General features: G+C 39.5%; 1 protein-coding gene across 5 annotated transcripts in view; it reads right to left on the bottom strand.

The window, feature by feature from the left end:
* The window catches only part of LOC130915796 (leucine-rich repeat-containing protein 4C-like), a 185,019-nt gene that overhangs the window by 12,404 nt on the left and 156,518 nt on the right, over nt 1–16,097 (bottom strand). For all 5 annotated transcript variants that reach the window (XM_057835883.1, XM_057835882.1, XM_057835881.1 and 2 more), the window contains one exon: nt 11,932–12,005. The gene's annotated coding sequence lies outside the window, so the exon portion shown is untranslated. The remainder of the gene's footprint in view (nt 1–11,931; nt 12,006–16,097) is intronic.

The raw sequence follows: 16,097 nt of genomic DNA, 5'->3' as shown, positions 1-16,097 counted from the left end.
TATCATGGATGATAAAAACATTACACATCTTAACTGTAAGTAAGTAATCAATTTAAGTAAGATTGTCAATTGTCAGTTTCTCTATCCATCAGCACTGAAAAAATGGCCTAAATGAGCAGAAATGTGAACATTGGAAAGTGTAACTGGTGAAGACAAATGAACCAGTGTCTAGTTTATTCTTTCATGTAGTGAGGCGTTGAGTGTTTTTTCTTTTATGTATTTTTTGTTGTTGTTGTTGTTGTTATTTTGCTTTAAACAATCAATGTAATAAGGTAGACAAGTGTCATGGCCTCTGTCCCTGCTGCTACACAACCTGATTGCCTTCAATGATCCCCCCTGTTCTCAATCCACCTCCTCATTGCCCAGCCAATAGAATGGCTTCACTCTACAATTAACCTGTGCATTTAAAGCCCGGTTTTCAGTTCCTCTCTGTCGGACTGTCTGTGAAACCTGCGTGTGACCTGCCTGTCTAGCTCTAAATCTAACTTGTCGCTGAATCTAGACATGCCCCGGTAGCTCCACCTGCCTTCTGTTTTTGGAACCCTGAATCCTGCCTCGCCCTTATCAGTACTGCTGCCGATTTTCCACCTGCCTTGCTGTTCTCTTCAATAAAATGTTTAAAATGCGACACATTTGTGGTCCTCCTGTGCCGGGTCCATGACAGACAAGACCATGATGAAATGTTTTTCTTCCCCTAAAAAACTATTGGATTGAGACAATACTCTGGAGGTGTGATTATGCATGAAATCCCAATGTAAATTTAAAAAATCTTTTATCTGTTTTAAGTCTAGGGGGGGAAAAAGATCCTTCCCTCCCTGTTCCACCGTTTTGAAAAGTTTTTGATCAGTGATTTCTGACCGAGTCAAATTTTTTGCTTTCCGGTCAGATAATTTGACATTCTTAATACATATTCATAAGTGTTCAAGTTCTGGTAATGCCATCGCTTTGCAATAGGTGTAAAGTATTTTCTCTTTCAGTTTTTCACAGTCCTCTAATTAATTTGGTTACGTTCACTTTGGGAAAGAAAAAAAACAAGGAGGTGTGGAAAATCAATCGAAGCTGAAGTTACTTATTACATGGTGAAAAGTGACTTACTGCTTTCATTCTGCATGGTAAACAGCAGGGATGATGATGGAAGAAATGCATTAAAGAAAGTGTGCAATGTATCACAGTCGAAGGTCACCATGTGTTCTACAGCGCAAAATAGTGAGGACAGAGAGGAAGAAATTAATGCGATATAGATCACAATGGGTCACTTGGTGATCATGCCTGCAATCTTCCGCATATAAAACTAGTGCTTCATGGATTCCAGCGTGGGAGTGATACCACATTCACCCTCTTTACCATTGAGTGGCATAAATGCTGTATGTGTGATTGAAGGTACTGAGCATAAGTTCTCACTGGATCTTTTTTTTTTCAATAGCTGTTGCATTACTCATGACTTGAGCCACAATATTGGATTTCACTTGTGTTAAAATGGGGCAAATCATTCTTTAAATAGGGCACTGTTTGTAGCTGCTGTCAAACCTACAGCATCGCTTGTCAATATTTAAAAGTGGTGACAATAGACCTAAAATCTTGCTAAATCTATCACTCATCTGTGAAGTCTTTCAGAACATTAAAGCAAAGTTTACACAAATTGGGCTGTGCGATTATGGCAAAAATCTAGATCATGATTAATTGAATCTTCAATTTTGGTTGTTGTGTAATACACGAACTCAGTTTATGCTGTGATTTTGTGTGACATTTTAAAAGACAACTGACATGAACACGACTGAACAAAAATGGTTTCTATAAAATTTTAATCTGCAGGGAAAGTTTGTTTTTTCCAATGCATTAAAAGTATTTCAAAAGGAGTATTAAACACAGCAATAATTGCCATGTAAAAATAGTAAAATAAATCTTTTGTAAAAAAAATGACTTCTGCTTCCACTCGTTTTTCGCCGGATGTCATTCTTGTCAGTCTTTAGTTCCGCCATATTAATGGATTTCAAAGATTTGTTGTTCCCGTTGGACATTGGCAGTGTATTTTCCACTTTTTTGGCACTTTACTACATTTTGTTCAATATCCTCTACGTTATGACCGAATTTGAGAACTAGTTTTTCATTGGTGCTTTGATGCTGCTCATGGTGCACGATTGGGAAACACTGTGTAGAAGCAGAAAACAGGAGAAGAGGGGTATTATTGGATTCGAGCTGCTGGTGGGCCGGTTCCAGCCCATGGGACATACATTAGAAACATTTATTTAGACATCCATTCATGAATCTTCGGAGCCACTTGTCCTCACAAGGGTTGCAGGGGTGCTGGAGCCAAGCTAGCTAGGCCCAAGCTAACCCTAACCCATAATTAATATCATCAAAGTGAATTTGCGTCAAAACGGGTCCAGGCCTTCACTGTGGAGATTGCATGTTCTCCCCATCCCAGAGTGGGTTTTCTCAGGGTACTCCGGCTTCCTCCCACATCCCAAAAACATGCACGATAGGCTGATTGAACACTCCAAATTGTCCGTAAGTGTGAGTGAGCTTGTATGTGATTGGTTGTTTGTATGTTTCCTGCGACTGGCTGGCAACCAGCTCAGGGTGTACCCTGCCTGCTGCCCATTGTTCGCTAGGATTGGCGCCGGCACCCACGCGACCCAGTGAGGATGTGTGGTTCATTAGATATAATACTGTGGTCACACATATGTGATGATTCTCTGTCAAGTAGGGTTATCAACTTCTTTAGGTCCAGCCTAATGCGAGAGGGGATTGCAACTTGGGGTCCCAAAAACAACCTTTATATTTTGATAAATCAGCAATGCAAACCAAATGGTAAAGCCTGAGTTATACTTCCGCGTCAGACCTACGCCGTCAAGGAAGAATCGAGTTACGACCCTACGCCGTAGCCTGACGCGCACCTCTCGATTTTTGTAACCTTCGCGTCGCGTAGACGCGTATGACGTAGCGAAAACGGACTGTGATTGGTCCGCTCAGACTGTTGTTTCCGGTTTACCGCGAAAACACCGCCATTGTACAATAGAATCAAACATTGTTTTCTACACGCAAAAATGGACCAACCCGACGGGAGTATCATCGAAGAGCAAGTCTCGTCAAGAAATTATTATTGTGATTGCCAAATGGCAAGGTCGGCGATTGAAAAAATAAATAAATGGAAGAACCACCGAGACGTGGGTGGTCGGAATCGAGTGGCCACACGAAGCGGTGACCCAGTCGGCCAAAAACTGCCAACTTTTTATCACTTTATGTCGTATTTTTGGTTGGTGCACTTCATCATTTACTGTGTACATATGTTTCAAGTATATGAAGAATAAAGCACAGATTTGGTGTCAAAAGAGTTGTTTTGATCTTTAATTTTCAATAACAGACAGTTCACACACACAATACATCATCACTGATTGAGAGGGCCTCGGTGCTTTTTATGATAACCTTAAAATCAAGCCTCCCAACGCAGTTTGGGAAATTCCCTAGACGCCAGAAATCTGCTATGGCTTCCCACTGGCTGGTTGTAGGACACGGCAAACAAATCAGGCTGGAGGGCTTTGCAGACCTTGAACGCAGTGCTCGACGCCAGTTTGAAGCTAGCCGCCACAGCTAGCTCTCTCCACCCGAGTCTAAAACTCTCTGTGTGGCATCAAAAGTCGGCCAGACCGCCTCGAAACCGTCTTCTGCGTCGCCTGCCCGTCAACATTTGTATGTTCCATATTTATTCAGTGTTGATGAGCAGAATATTTACTTTCAAGAGTTCCATCTTAGAATGTTTATTTTTTCTCTGACTAGCGGAAGTAAACAAGCATGCCCCAAAACTGTACAAACATAACGCCACATCCCTCTAGTGGCTTGGCGGTGAATTACAGAGCAACGCGTTCCCTCACCGCAGAACTATCGAATGTCGAATGACGCCGTAGTCGCTACGCCGTCACCGCAATGCGGGAGTATAACTTAGGCTTAAGTGTATAGTATCGGCTCAAACTATTATTTATATTTGATACAATACAAATCTTGATTAAAAAGCTATCATTAATGGGTGACATAGCATCTCTGTTTTGCCACCACATAGCTGATCTATCAGGGGTGAAAGTTGCTTGAGTTTCTTGCCAGAACTCCCTGACATGAAGCTCGCTACCAGATGGGGGAGGGTGGGGGGTGTGGTTGAACCTCCTTAAACCACTGAAATGCAGAGAAAACTCCTTTTGGCACATTTATACCTTTCATACATACACACAAATAAAATGGTTTTACACATGCATTAGGCTACTACATTACACATACTATCACGAGGCAAACACGAAAAATTAATTTCCATTCAAAGTTGTATTTTTCATTGATTTGCAAAATAACACTTAACAAAAACCAACCTCAGTCTGCTTTTTATGTTCCCTCATCTAAATGCAAAAGCTCAATTTTGACTACATAGGATGTACATTAAAACTTACATTATGTACAGTGAAATGGAATATATTTTGAACATCACACAAACCATGACTAATTATTGGGAAATAAATAAGTAGCCTAACATGAATAAAAGTGCACATTGACATTTAATATGATGTTCTGAACCTCCCCATCAAACAAACAAAATAATAAAAATAAGCCTCTTCAACTCTTTCCTTTCTCTTAAAGATCTGATCAATTTTCTGCTGCATTGACCATTTTTATCGCATTAATTCAATAGGCTTGTTTATTTTTTCTTTTTGTTGCTGTTCCAGAAAACATTTATTTGAACTTATCAGAGCTATCTATCTATGCTGATTACATGTCATTATATCAGCCAATTGAACGGACAATTGAGTCCATCCGCACATCGACGCGACTGCTCGTACCTGATCTCGACAGCAGCCATGGAGAGCTCCGTGCCATCCGTGGAATAAATAATAATTAAAAAATCGGTGGAAACGGATGACGCCACACAAGCCCTTTATTACGCTTGTTCTTATAACACTTGTGTATGTAAATCTGACGTTAGTCGATTGTTTTCCTCTTGTGCCTCCTGTGTCCTTTACCTGTGCCTGTGTGGCAGCCAGGCAGGTTGTTTTCAGCATGGGGTTTTGACAGTTGCCATCAAATTTTCTGGATCGAAGCACTGTTCCGCCCCATTCCGGCGCCGAATCCCTTACCAGAACGGCATTCCGGACCGTTACGGACCACTTTCACCCCTGGATCTATCCCATTTTAGTAACATTACTCTTATGTAGAATAGACTGGGTTTGAGTTGAATAAAGTATAAGAGCTGAATTTACAACACACTTTTTTTCTGGTTTGTTCAGCTTCACACTTGACATTCGCTTCAGTGTTTTTCTATGTTTTTGACTGTAATTTAAATATGCATCAGCAAAGTGAGGTCAGCTCATACTTTTGAAGCTGTAAGAGCAGTCTCCAGAGATCTGTTCAAGCATCAGTCTTTACTGTGGCTCAGAGTGGTATTACTGTTGAATATTATTTGCTTCGGTTTAAAGGCCCCCATTATAAAGAATATACTTTAAAAAAAATGCAAAATCTTGCCTATGAGTTTATAACTGTTTTCTTTATTTCTTGAAACAATTGACACCGAATGTATTTTCCCTGTATATTGAAGGAAACATGTATCCACCCTTTCATACCATATCACACTTGTCTTTGATCATTCAAAGTGGGGCCTATTCGTATACTAAACTTATGGTAGAGGCAGGCAATATGGTGGCATGCAAAAATAAGGACATACCCAGGGTGCCCAAACCTTTTCATGTTTTGTTCATTTTACATGCCTGCATTCCTTTCAAGTTTCATAATGTGCATGCTTGATTAATTGTATAGACTCTTAGGGGTCGTTTACATGGTGACGCTGCGACACCAAGACGCAACAAATGAATGGCCTCGCCTTTACACGGTGACAGCAAAAACGGAAGGAAAAGACGCAAACGTTTGATTCAGGCCTCCAAAGCGGAACAATTTGAATGCGGGGATTGCGCCGCAACCATATGAATGGAACATTCTTGTTCCGATGACGTCAGCACTCGCACACATCACTTTGGGCATGCGCAGTCACTGCTACTAAACATTTATAACAGAAAACATGGGGGAACATCAGCTTTAATGTACTGTTTTTGTAATGTTTTCAATTTAAATATACATATTTTACGTTCATGTTTTTCTGCTTTTTGAAGCAGAAGAAAAAAGAAAAAAAAACGTGTGGGTGCCATTGCTTTGAGTGGACGGGTATGTTGTCTCCCGGGCTGTGTAAGTTGTTGTCAAGGAAGTGCATCATTGGCTGTCGCTTTGAAAAACTGCACTGCCCCCTAAGGCCTTACATGAATACTACATCGTTTTCACGTGGAATTGCGACATCGTTTTAATGGAGGCGGAACCAAGAGAACCATATACCGTATTTTTCGGACTATAAGTCGCAGTTTTTTTTTTCATAGTTTAGCTAGGGGTGAGATTTATACTCTGGAACAACTTATATGCGAAATTATTAACATATTATCATTAGTGCTGTCAAATTTATCGTGTTGACTGGTGGTAATTAATTTCTTAAATCAATCACGTTAAAATATTTGACACATTTAACACATGCACAGATTGACCCACTCATGCATTGCCTCAAACATATTACAATGAGGGCGTTTTTTGCTCATTCAGAGCTAAAAGGCAGAGAAAGGTGTCTTGTTTTGTGCTTTTTCTTAACAAAGGTATACCACATGCGACGTACTAGCACTTTGTTTCTTTATTAGCAAATTCAGCTTCAACATTAACACAGCTTACGGCTCTCGGCAAGCTGTAATTCTAACTCACTCCTGCATCATGTGCGTAAACAACATTGGCGCCACGTGCACTTCAGGGTGCCTCGGACAACTCTATATCAGAATATTACAAAAGGCAGGTGGACACAGGCGTTCATTGGACCGCACCGTTTATTGGCATAAGCTTCGGCAACTTTTTCACAACAAACATAAGTATCATTTAGTGAAAGCACAACAAAAATAATATTCCTTTCTCACAAACAAAATAATGTTCACAAAAAAAAAAAAAAAAAAAAAGGGCTTCAATCTGTATTAATGAGGCCCTATTCTCACAAAGTTAAACAACAGTGCAAAGAGGACTGGCATTCCCAATCAAAATAGCTATGCAAAATACACATAAAACTTACTCAGACTTTGGTCAAACTCTATTCAAACATTTTGTTTAGTTCAACAAATACACTGGATGGCAATACAGTGCCCTCCATAATTATTGGCACCCCTAGTTAAGATGTGTTTTTTAGCTTCTAATACATATATATATTTTTTTAAATTCAAATAATATGGGACCTTAATGGAAAAAAAGAGAAAAATCCAACCTTCAATACAAGTGCATTTATTCAGTGGGGGAAAAAATCCCACATAAAGAAATAATTATTTGACATCAAATAATGGTGTTAATACTTTGTACAACCCTCTTTTGCCATCAAAACAAGGTCTGGGGACTGAGATGGCCATGGGAGGAGCTTGATTTTGTGTCTGGTGAACCATTTCTGTGTAGATTTGGCCATATGTTTAGGGTCATTGTCTTGCTGAAAGACCCAGTGACGACCCATCTTCAGCTTTCGGGCAGAGGGCAACAGATTTTGATTTAAAATGTCCTGGTATTTTAAAGCATTCATGATGTCATGCACCCTAACAAGGTTCCCAGGGTCTTTGGAAGGAAAACAGCCCCACAGCATCACTGACCCACCCCCATACTTCACTGTGGGTATGAGGTGCTTTTCAGCATGTGCATCTTTCGTGGCACGCCAGACCCACTTAGAGTGTTTGTTGCCAAAAAGCTCAATCTTGGTCTCATCTGACCAAAGCACATGGTCCCAGGCATCAACATTATTTGATGTCAAATAATTATTTCTTTATGTGGGATTTTTTCCCCACTGAATAAATGCACTTGTATTGAAGGTTGGATTTTTCTTTTTTTTTCCATTAAGGTCCCATATATTTGAATTAAAAAAAATATATATATATTAGAAGCTAAAAAACACATCTTAACCAGGGGTGCCAATAATTATGGAGGGCACTGTATTTAGTCACAATATACAAACTGTCAGAGGTCTCATAAGTTGTGAAGCCAGCACTCAAATGACCGTGATGGAACAGTAAGAGAACTATGGCGTCATTCGAGGGACAAAACACAATCATTGGCTCGATTTCTAAGTAATTTAAAACTCGCCATTGACACCTTGTGGTGTTTTTCAATCACTACCTTATGTAGTTAAAGACACTGTGGAAGAACGGCAGGGAGCCGTTTACTAGTTTATTTTTTGATTGAAAATTTTAAAAATTTTATTAAAACGAAAACATTAAGATGGGTTTTAATATAAATTAGTATAACTTGTACTAACATTTATCTTTTAAGAATTACAAATCTTTCTATTCGTGGATCTTTTTAACAGAAAGAATGTTAATAATTTTAATGCCATATTGTGGATTTATTGTTATAATAAACAAATACAGTCCAGTATGTTGAATGTATATATCCGTCTTGTGTCTTATTTTTCCATTCAAACAATAATTTACACAAAAATATGGCATATTTTAGAGATGGTTTAAATTGCAATTAATTACAATTAATTAATTTTTGAGCTGTGATTAACGCGATTAAAACCTTTAATCGTCTGACAGCCCTGATCATTATATCATTTCACATGTTATTTTGGTGTTTTGAAGTGACAACGATGGTTTGGTAAAATTGTTTGCATGTTATTTTTGCAATAGTTATCTGAATAACTCTTAATAGCTATGTTACGTTAACATTCGTACATTTGAACATTCGTACATTCGTTGTTCATGCATCATGTAACATTATCATACTGTACACTAATTCAGCATGTTGTTCTCTATTGTATTTTTATTTTAAATTGCCTTTCAAGATGACATATCTGTTCTATGTGTTGGATTTTATCAAGTAAATTTCCACCAAAAATGCAACCTATACTCCAGTGCAACATATATGTTTTTTTCCTCTTCGTTGGGGATTTTATGGCTGGTGCGACTTATACTCAGGTGTGACTTATAGTCCGAAAAATACGGTACATGCAAGCATGAGCTCTGTCGTATTCTCGGCGCGTCACCATGTAAACGGCCCCATAGTTACAAAACCAATTGAAGATCATGCCTTTAAACACACTTATACCATGCCAGTGAAATTTAGGGAAAGCAGCATAATTGAATCGAGGTCTTAAAGACAAAGAGACAATCATTAGTATTTGTGCATATATATACTACATTTGGCATATACACTACATTTGGCATAGGTACTGTATAAATTGTGCCAACAACCTACAGGCAATTGCACAGACAGGTGAAGTGAGGTGATCATTAAAAAAAAAAAAAAAAAAAAAAAAAAAAGGCACACATTGGTAATAAAATCCGCATCAGAGATCACTGTCGGTGTTAGATCAAGTCCAATGTGAATATTTTCAGACGGAGTGTAGTGTGTGTGTTGTTGGGGGAGATTGGGGGCATATCCTACTGCTAGAATATTGTTGCATATTGCTGTGGAGGTGCCAAATGCTTAGCTAAGTTTGAAAGCAGTCGAATGATGAAAAGATGCAACCTAGTCCTGTAGGTTTCATCAGGTCGAAATTAAAAGGTCCTACAAAAATGGAAGTCAACACCAATAATATATTTGATACTGCCAAAGAAAAAGTGCTGTGAACAACAAATAGTACCCGTTGGAGCTTTGTGAACTATAAATGTAATACACCCGATATCAGACAACAAAATGTGGAAAAGGTATTTGCAAACCACTTTAATGTTTAATATAACCATCCATCCATCCATCCATTCATCCATTTTATACCGCTTATCTGAGGTCGGGTCACGGGGGCAGCAGCTTCAGAAGGGAAGACTTCCCTCTCCCTAGCCACTTTAGCCAGCCCTTCTTGGGGGACTCCAAGGCGTTCCCAGGCCAGCCGGGAGACGGAGTCTCCCCAGCGTGTCCTGGATCGGCCCCACAGTCTCCTCCCCGTGGGACGTGCCCGTAACACCTTACCAGGGAGACGTACAGGAGGCATCCTAATCCGATGCCAGCGCCACCTCATCTGGCTCCTCTTGATGTGGAGGAGCAGCGGCTGTCCTCCGAGGCCCTCCTGGATGACCGAGCTTCTGACCTTATCTCAAAGGGAGAGCCCGGACACCCATCGGAGAAAACTCATTTCGGCCGCTTGTATCCGGGATCTTGTTCTTTCGGTCACGACCAACAGTTTGTGACCGTAGGTGAGGGTAGGAACTTAGAGCTTCCTCTTTACCACGACGGACCGATGCAGAGTCCGCATCACTGCAGACGCAGCACCGATCTGCCTGTCGATCTCCTGTTCCATTTGTTCGTCACTCTTGAACATGAGCCCGAGATACTTGAACTCCTCCACTTAGGGAAGGACCTCATCCCTGACCAGGAGAGGGCATCCCACCTTTTTCCGACTGAGGACCAAAGTCCCGGATTTAGAGGTGCTTATTCTTATCCCGACCGCTTCACTCTCAAACCGAACCGCTCCAGTAAAAGCTGAAGGTCACGGCCCGATGAAGCCAACAACACTACATCATCTACAAAAAGCAGTGATGTTTAAGTATAACTAATCTCAAAAATGTCACCTTGAGTACATGTCCCTGTTGACCAAGATGCTGCAATGATATGATGTTGACACTCCACTGCATGTATGTTTGCCCCCCCCCCCCCCCCCACCTTCTGGCTTCCACACCTACATAATTACAATTCTAAAATGAAATATAACTTTTCCATTACTGTATTTCATTAGTAGGAAACAATGTACAGGCAATATGTGATTCCAACATGGATGCTTAAAGAGTTTCGTCAGACCCACGCTGACACACTCTTGGATTTTCTATGATGATTGGATTTTATGTCTGAAAAAGAATCTCTGATTGACAGTCAAATTTGCGAATCAGCGATTTTATGCAGCTGTGAGCACGCGACACATCATGGCAAGTAATATGAATGTTGTCATCAGGATTTTGATGAATATTCTTTCTTATGAAGATAAAGTAAAGATAAACAGCGACAATTTAAGATTTGTTTAATGAAAAAAGGAGGGGAAAAGTAACAGGTCTTTTCAGCTGTCCTGTTGTGTCAAGGTGAGCTGCTGACTGAAAGTGCTTCACGAAGAAAATGAAACCATTTCAATATTTGTTTAAAATAAATAAATACATTCCAATTAAATATTGTAGATTTGAGTAAATCTAACCAAAGCCATACTTCGCGTTCTTGAGTTTGTAAAGCTGGTCTTTTTCTGAATGCCAGCCAGACTGTGAAACTTTGGGGCCGTTTACATGGTGACGCTTCGAGAATACGACATATTTCATGTTTTCATTTTACATGGTTCCGTCTCCATTCGAACGATGTTGCAATTTCGCGAGAAAATAATGTAGTATTCATGCCAGGCCCTAGGGAACACTGCAGTTTTACAAGGCCACAGTCAATGATGCACTTCCTTGACAACAACCTCCTAAGCCCGGAAGACAACACACCCGCTCACTCAAAGCAATGGTGTGTACGATTTTTTTTCTTTTTCTCCAGAAGGCAACCAAATGTGAACAATGAAATACATTTAAATTAAAAATATTATAAAAACTGTAAATTAAAGCCGATGTTCCGCCATGTTTGCTGTTTTGGATGTTTAGTAGCAATGATTGTGCATGCCCAAAGTGATGCGTGCGAATGCTGACGTCATCGGAGCAAGAGTGTTCCATTTAAATGGTTGAGGAGCAAGCCCCCAATCGAATCGTTCCGCTTGAGAGGCCAGGCTAAAAAGTTTGTGTATTCACCATCACCATGTAAAGGCGAAGCCATTCCGCAACACAGTCGTTATGTCTTGATGTTGCAGCGTCACCATGTAAACAGCCCCAAAGTGTACATATTATGACAAAGTATGTTTTCAAATTTACAAAATGTTTTCAAAGAGTGAGAGCTTACCTGCCAAGTCAATTACTGTCCAGGGGGACTCCGGTCATTCTCATTTAAACCTCCAATTCAACATAATATTGGCCCTGAAAATACAAGAAGCAAAATTAAATCAGTTTTTGTATGTATTTATGTATCAGAGTTGGGTATCGGGTATCGTCCGATATTGTTGGGTATCCGATAATATCCACCAATAAAAGCATTTTAAAATGATATCGGATAATATCAACATCTTTTTCCTATTATCGGTTTTGGAACAATATGCATATGGCAAAGCTGTCATGTCCCCTTATTTGCCTGCCTGTGTTTCTGGTGTATTTCGGCCCCTGCTGGTGCCTAGGTGTAATTACCGTAATTTCCCGAATATAACGCGCACTTATATATATATATATATAAACTGATTTTTTTTTTAATTGACGCGGACATGTTGTGTTGAAGAAACGTATGCGGCGATCCGTTGCCGACCATTATGGTACGTGACGTCACCATTTTGTTTCGGTAATACTTCACTCTGATCGGCCGAATGATTTTGTCTGTGTTAAATTCTGCTTTTTTCACTCTTCATAAAGTACAGAATTTAGTTTCTTGAACTCATTTGAGTCGACGTTTATTGCAGCTCCGCAACTCGGACCATAACAAACGTAACAACATAGACTTCCTGTGTCCGTCAACTATATCTGTCCCTCAGGAAACTCAAACCCAAATAACAATACTTCCTATTGTTACTGTCATGTCGACAGCGATGAGCTCTCTTGGATTTCCGGCTTACGTTCTCACTGTTATTTTACCGTATCAATCCATGGAGGAAACATTTATTCATCATGATGAAACGAGCAAGTTATACAGCAGCCTTTATAAGGAAAGTCACATCTGTTTTGTTTTCTCCTGGATTCTGGTAAGTTCAAGAAGTTATCAGATCATATTATTATCGTACAAATTGTCAGTTTACGGTAATGCTTTGACCCACCAATGTGCTATGCTTGTGCCGTGTTTCAGCAGTCAGTAAAATGACATTTCTGTATCTGTACACAAGCTCTGTTTTCTTGTATTCTTCTATTTATTGGTGCTAAAATTAGGGTGCGCGTAATACACAGGTACAATAATTTTCCCTAGATTTTACAAGTAAATTTAGGGTGCGCGTTATACACGGGATCGCCTTATATTCGGGAAATGACGGTAGTTCCAGCACATTCTGCAGACATAATCATTAGTCGACGCAATGTCATTGTGAAAAGAGAGCGCTAAATGGACGAGCTGCAGGCAGTTCTTACCCTCTCACTACGTTGTTTGTGTGTTTTAGAAGCATCACTGGTAAGTTATATCCTTCCTTTGTTACACAGTATATTCATGAACATTGTGGAGTATATGGGAGCTGTGTATATTTCGTTTTATTTGCATTTGTGGTAAAATGCGGTTTCATTATTTCATTGCTTGCAAGCTGTACTATCAGTTGCTATTCAAATTGACACCTAGTGCATACTTTGCTTTATTTTTTGACATTCATATTGCATTATTGAAACAATGTTTTGTTTTCAGATTTACAAAAAAAATATCACTTCTCTTGTCAAGAGAAAGATGACCACAGTAAAGCCATTTCAACTTTATCCCAGCGTCTGACTTCTCTTTAGAGCTCGATTTGTTCGCTATCTGTTGATTTATGTACCCACATACACTCTGAGGAAAAAATAAGTGCTTTATTGGCACTTTGCATCCGCACTTGATCCAAAAAATCCAAAAAAACTGATGTTTGCACTACTTTGGTCTCAACAAAAAATATAGTGGTGCAATATAGGCACTTTTTCCACCTAACTTCAGTTAAAGTTATTATTTTTTACATTTTCCACAGAATTTTTTTCTGGAAAACCTTGAAGTTGTGACATTTAACAATAGTAAAGCATCCAGTGGGGCATCACAATACGATTAGCCATAATATTTTAAGTATCACATGTGAATGAATGTACTGAAATTAAGTCACTAAAGTGCTAATTCCTAAGGTATAAGGGTAGGGTTGCCAACCGTCCCTTGAAAAACTGAATCATCCGGTATTCAAAACCAAAAGAATGTGTCCCCAATTAAACTAACAAGGGACACGCTTTTATTGCAATTCGAAAATAGTGTTTTATTTGTAGCACGAACGAATACTGGTACAGTAGTTTTCAAAAATATGTAGGGGACCAATGAGCTGACAGAAATTTGACAGTCCCGCTCATCTCATTGGTCAAGGAGGTTCTGTGGCTTGCCATTAGGAGAACAGAGGACATCATAAGAATGTTGGAGCTCGACTAAAATGCATTTTCAAAAAAAATGTCTACTTCATTTTCACTAATTGTAGTATACAGTATTTTTGTGTTCTGTCAATTTTGTTTGCAAACACATGCATGCACACACATTAATGCACACATGACCCTAAGGGTTAAATTATACAGTTTTAAATTTAGCATGACAGATGTTAATTTTATTCTCGTATTTTTTGTATTGCTGACAATTGTTGTTGTATTAATGTGTATCTAAATAATTTCTTTTGAGTAAATTTATTATAATATATTAATTTTGATTAAAAAAAACTCTTTTCACATACAAAAAAAATATTAAAGGGAAATATTAAAGGGCCTTATCTGGCTGACAGGCCTTACCAATCAGGTGTCCCTTTTTTTTTTTTTTTTTTTTTTTTTTTTTTTTTTGTCAGTCGGTTGGCAACCGTATACAAGGGGCATCCAAGGCCCTAACACATCTAACATTAAAACATATCCACACACACCCAGACACACACACCCACAATTGTAAGGAAATCCTCCAAACTCATGTACACAGAGGAATACAAGAGCCACTTTATGCTAAATAAATGATGGCTGACAAAAGCAAACATCCAGAATTCACTAACTTGCCCAATCTCCATTCAAGCAAGTGCCGGGACAGTGAAAGCAAATACGTGTGTTTGATTATCTTCTGAAACTTTAATGAGTGGGACCTAAAAGACTCATATCCTTTGTTTTTTTTTCCCCCGAAGTGTAAGTCTCGTTCCGTGCGTTACAATATTAGCAAAAGAGCTGCAATTTCACTCTTTAGGCTGTATGTGCAATGAAGGCATTCACACTTAGAATTGAATGAAAGTCGCACACCTCCCTTTTGACATGCCATTTATTTATTGAACATATAAATATATTGTATTATTGTATTATATTGTATTAACAAAGAAGAGTGACTCCAACCCACATGTTGGTTTGTTCATATATAAAACTAAGTTTATGTTTGGAGTACAAAATAATGTATTAGTATTCTGTCAGTCATTGTTGCTAAAGTGGACATTTCAGTTCTGTTGTTTGATAAGAAATCAACAGCAACTATGGCCACCTGCATCAGTTAAGCCAATATTATATCACTTTCCTAAAACAGGCTGTGTAATAAAATACATTTATCCAAGTTGTCCTCTGTCGTCATGTGCCAAAACAATGGGCAGGTTACAGCTGACTGACATGGAATGTGGAATGGACTCTCACAGACTTGGGTAACTTCAGTCACACACAGACTGGATTAACGACTTTAGAGATCGGAAAGGGGATTTGAACAAAAGAGCGTGCTTCCGTGACTGGATCTTCATGAGGAGGTGTTGCGTCGACAACCAGGCGCAGCTACCCACAGCGTACATCGGGGCAGGAGATCTCTTGCATCCACAGCGCTCTTGTAGATGGCTGAATGACGAAGCAAAATTTGTCAAGTTCATTCCCAGGTCTGACGGCATCTACAAATCAAGGTGAGTGCTGAGGGAAGTGGTGAGTTATTATCAAGAGAGGGAAAGAGCGAGGGCCGAAAGCCATGCACAACATGGAAGGATGAGAAGCCAGTCCAAAGCGTCTCACTCCACGTGGTGGGGTCCTGGGATGCTAGGCAGCGGACACCAGTCTCAAGAATTTGATTCAGCCTTTCCACTTGATCATTAGATTGGGGGTAAATCCCAGATGAAAGACTAACCATGGCTCCTATCATCTTACAGAAAGCTGTCCAGAAAGCAGAAACAAACTGTGGTCCCCTATCAGAAACCACATCTGTGGGGATGCTATGCACACAAAATATGTTGTGCATGAGGACTTGCGCAATGCCTTGGCAGAAGGTAATTTTGGTAATGAGATGAAGTGTGCCATCTTGGAAAATATGCCGACTACTGTAAAAACAACTGTATT

This window comes from Corythoichthys intestinalis, chromosome 5, assembly GCF_030265065.1.
Source record: "Corythoichthys intestinalis isolate RoL2023-P3 chromosome 5, ASM3026506v1, whole genome shotgun sequence".
NCBI lineage: Eukaryota > Metazoa > Chordata > Actinopteri > Syngnathiformes > Syngnathidae > Corythoichthys > Corythoichthys intestinalis.
The sequence above is the reverse complement of the archived record's forward strand: the minus strand, read 5'-3'. Positions and strand labels throughout refer to the sequence as shown.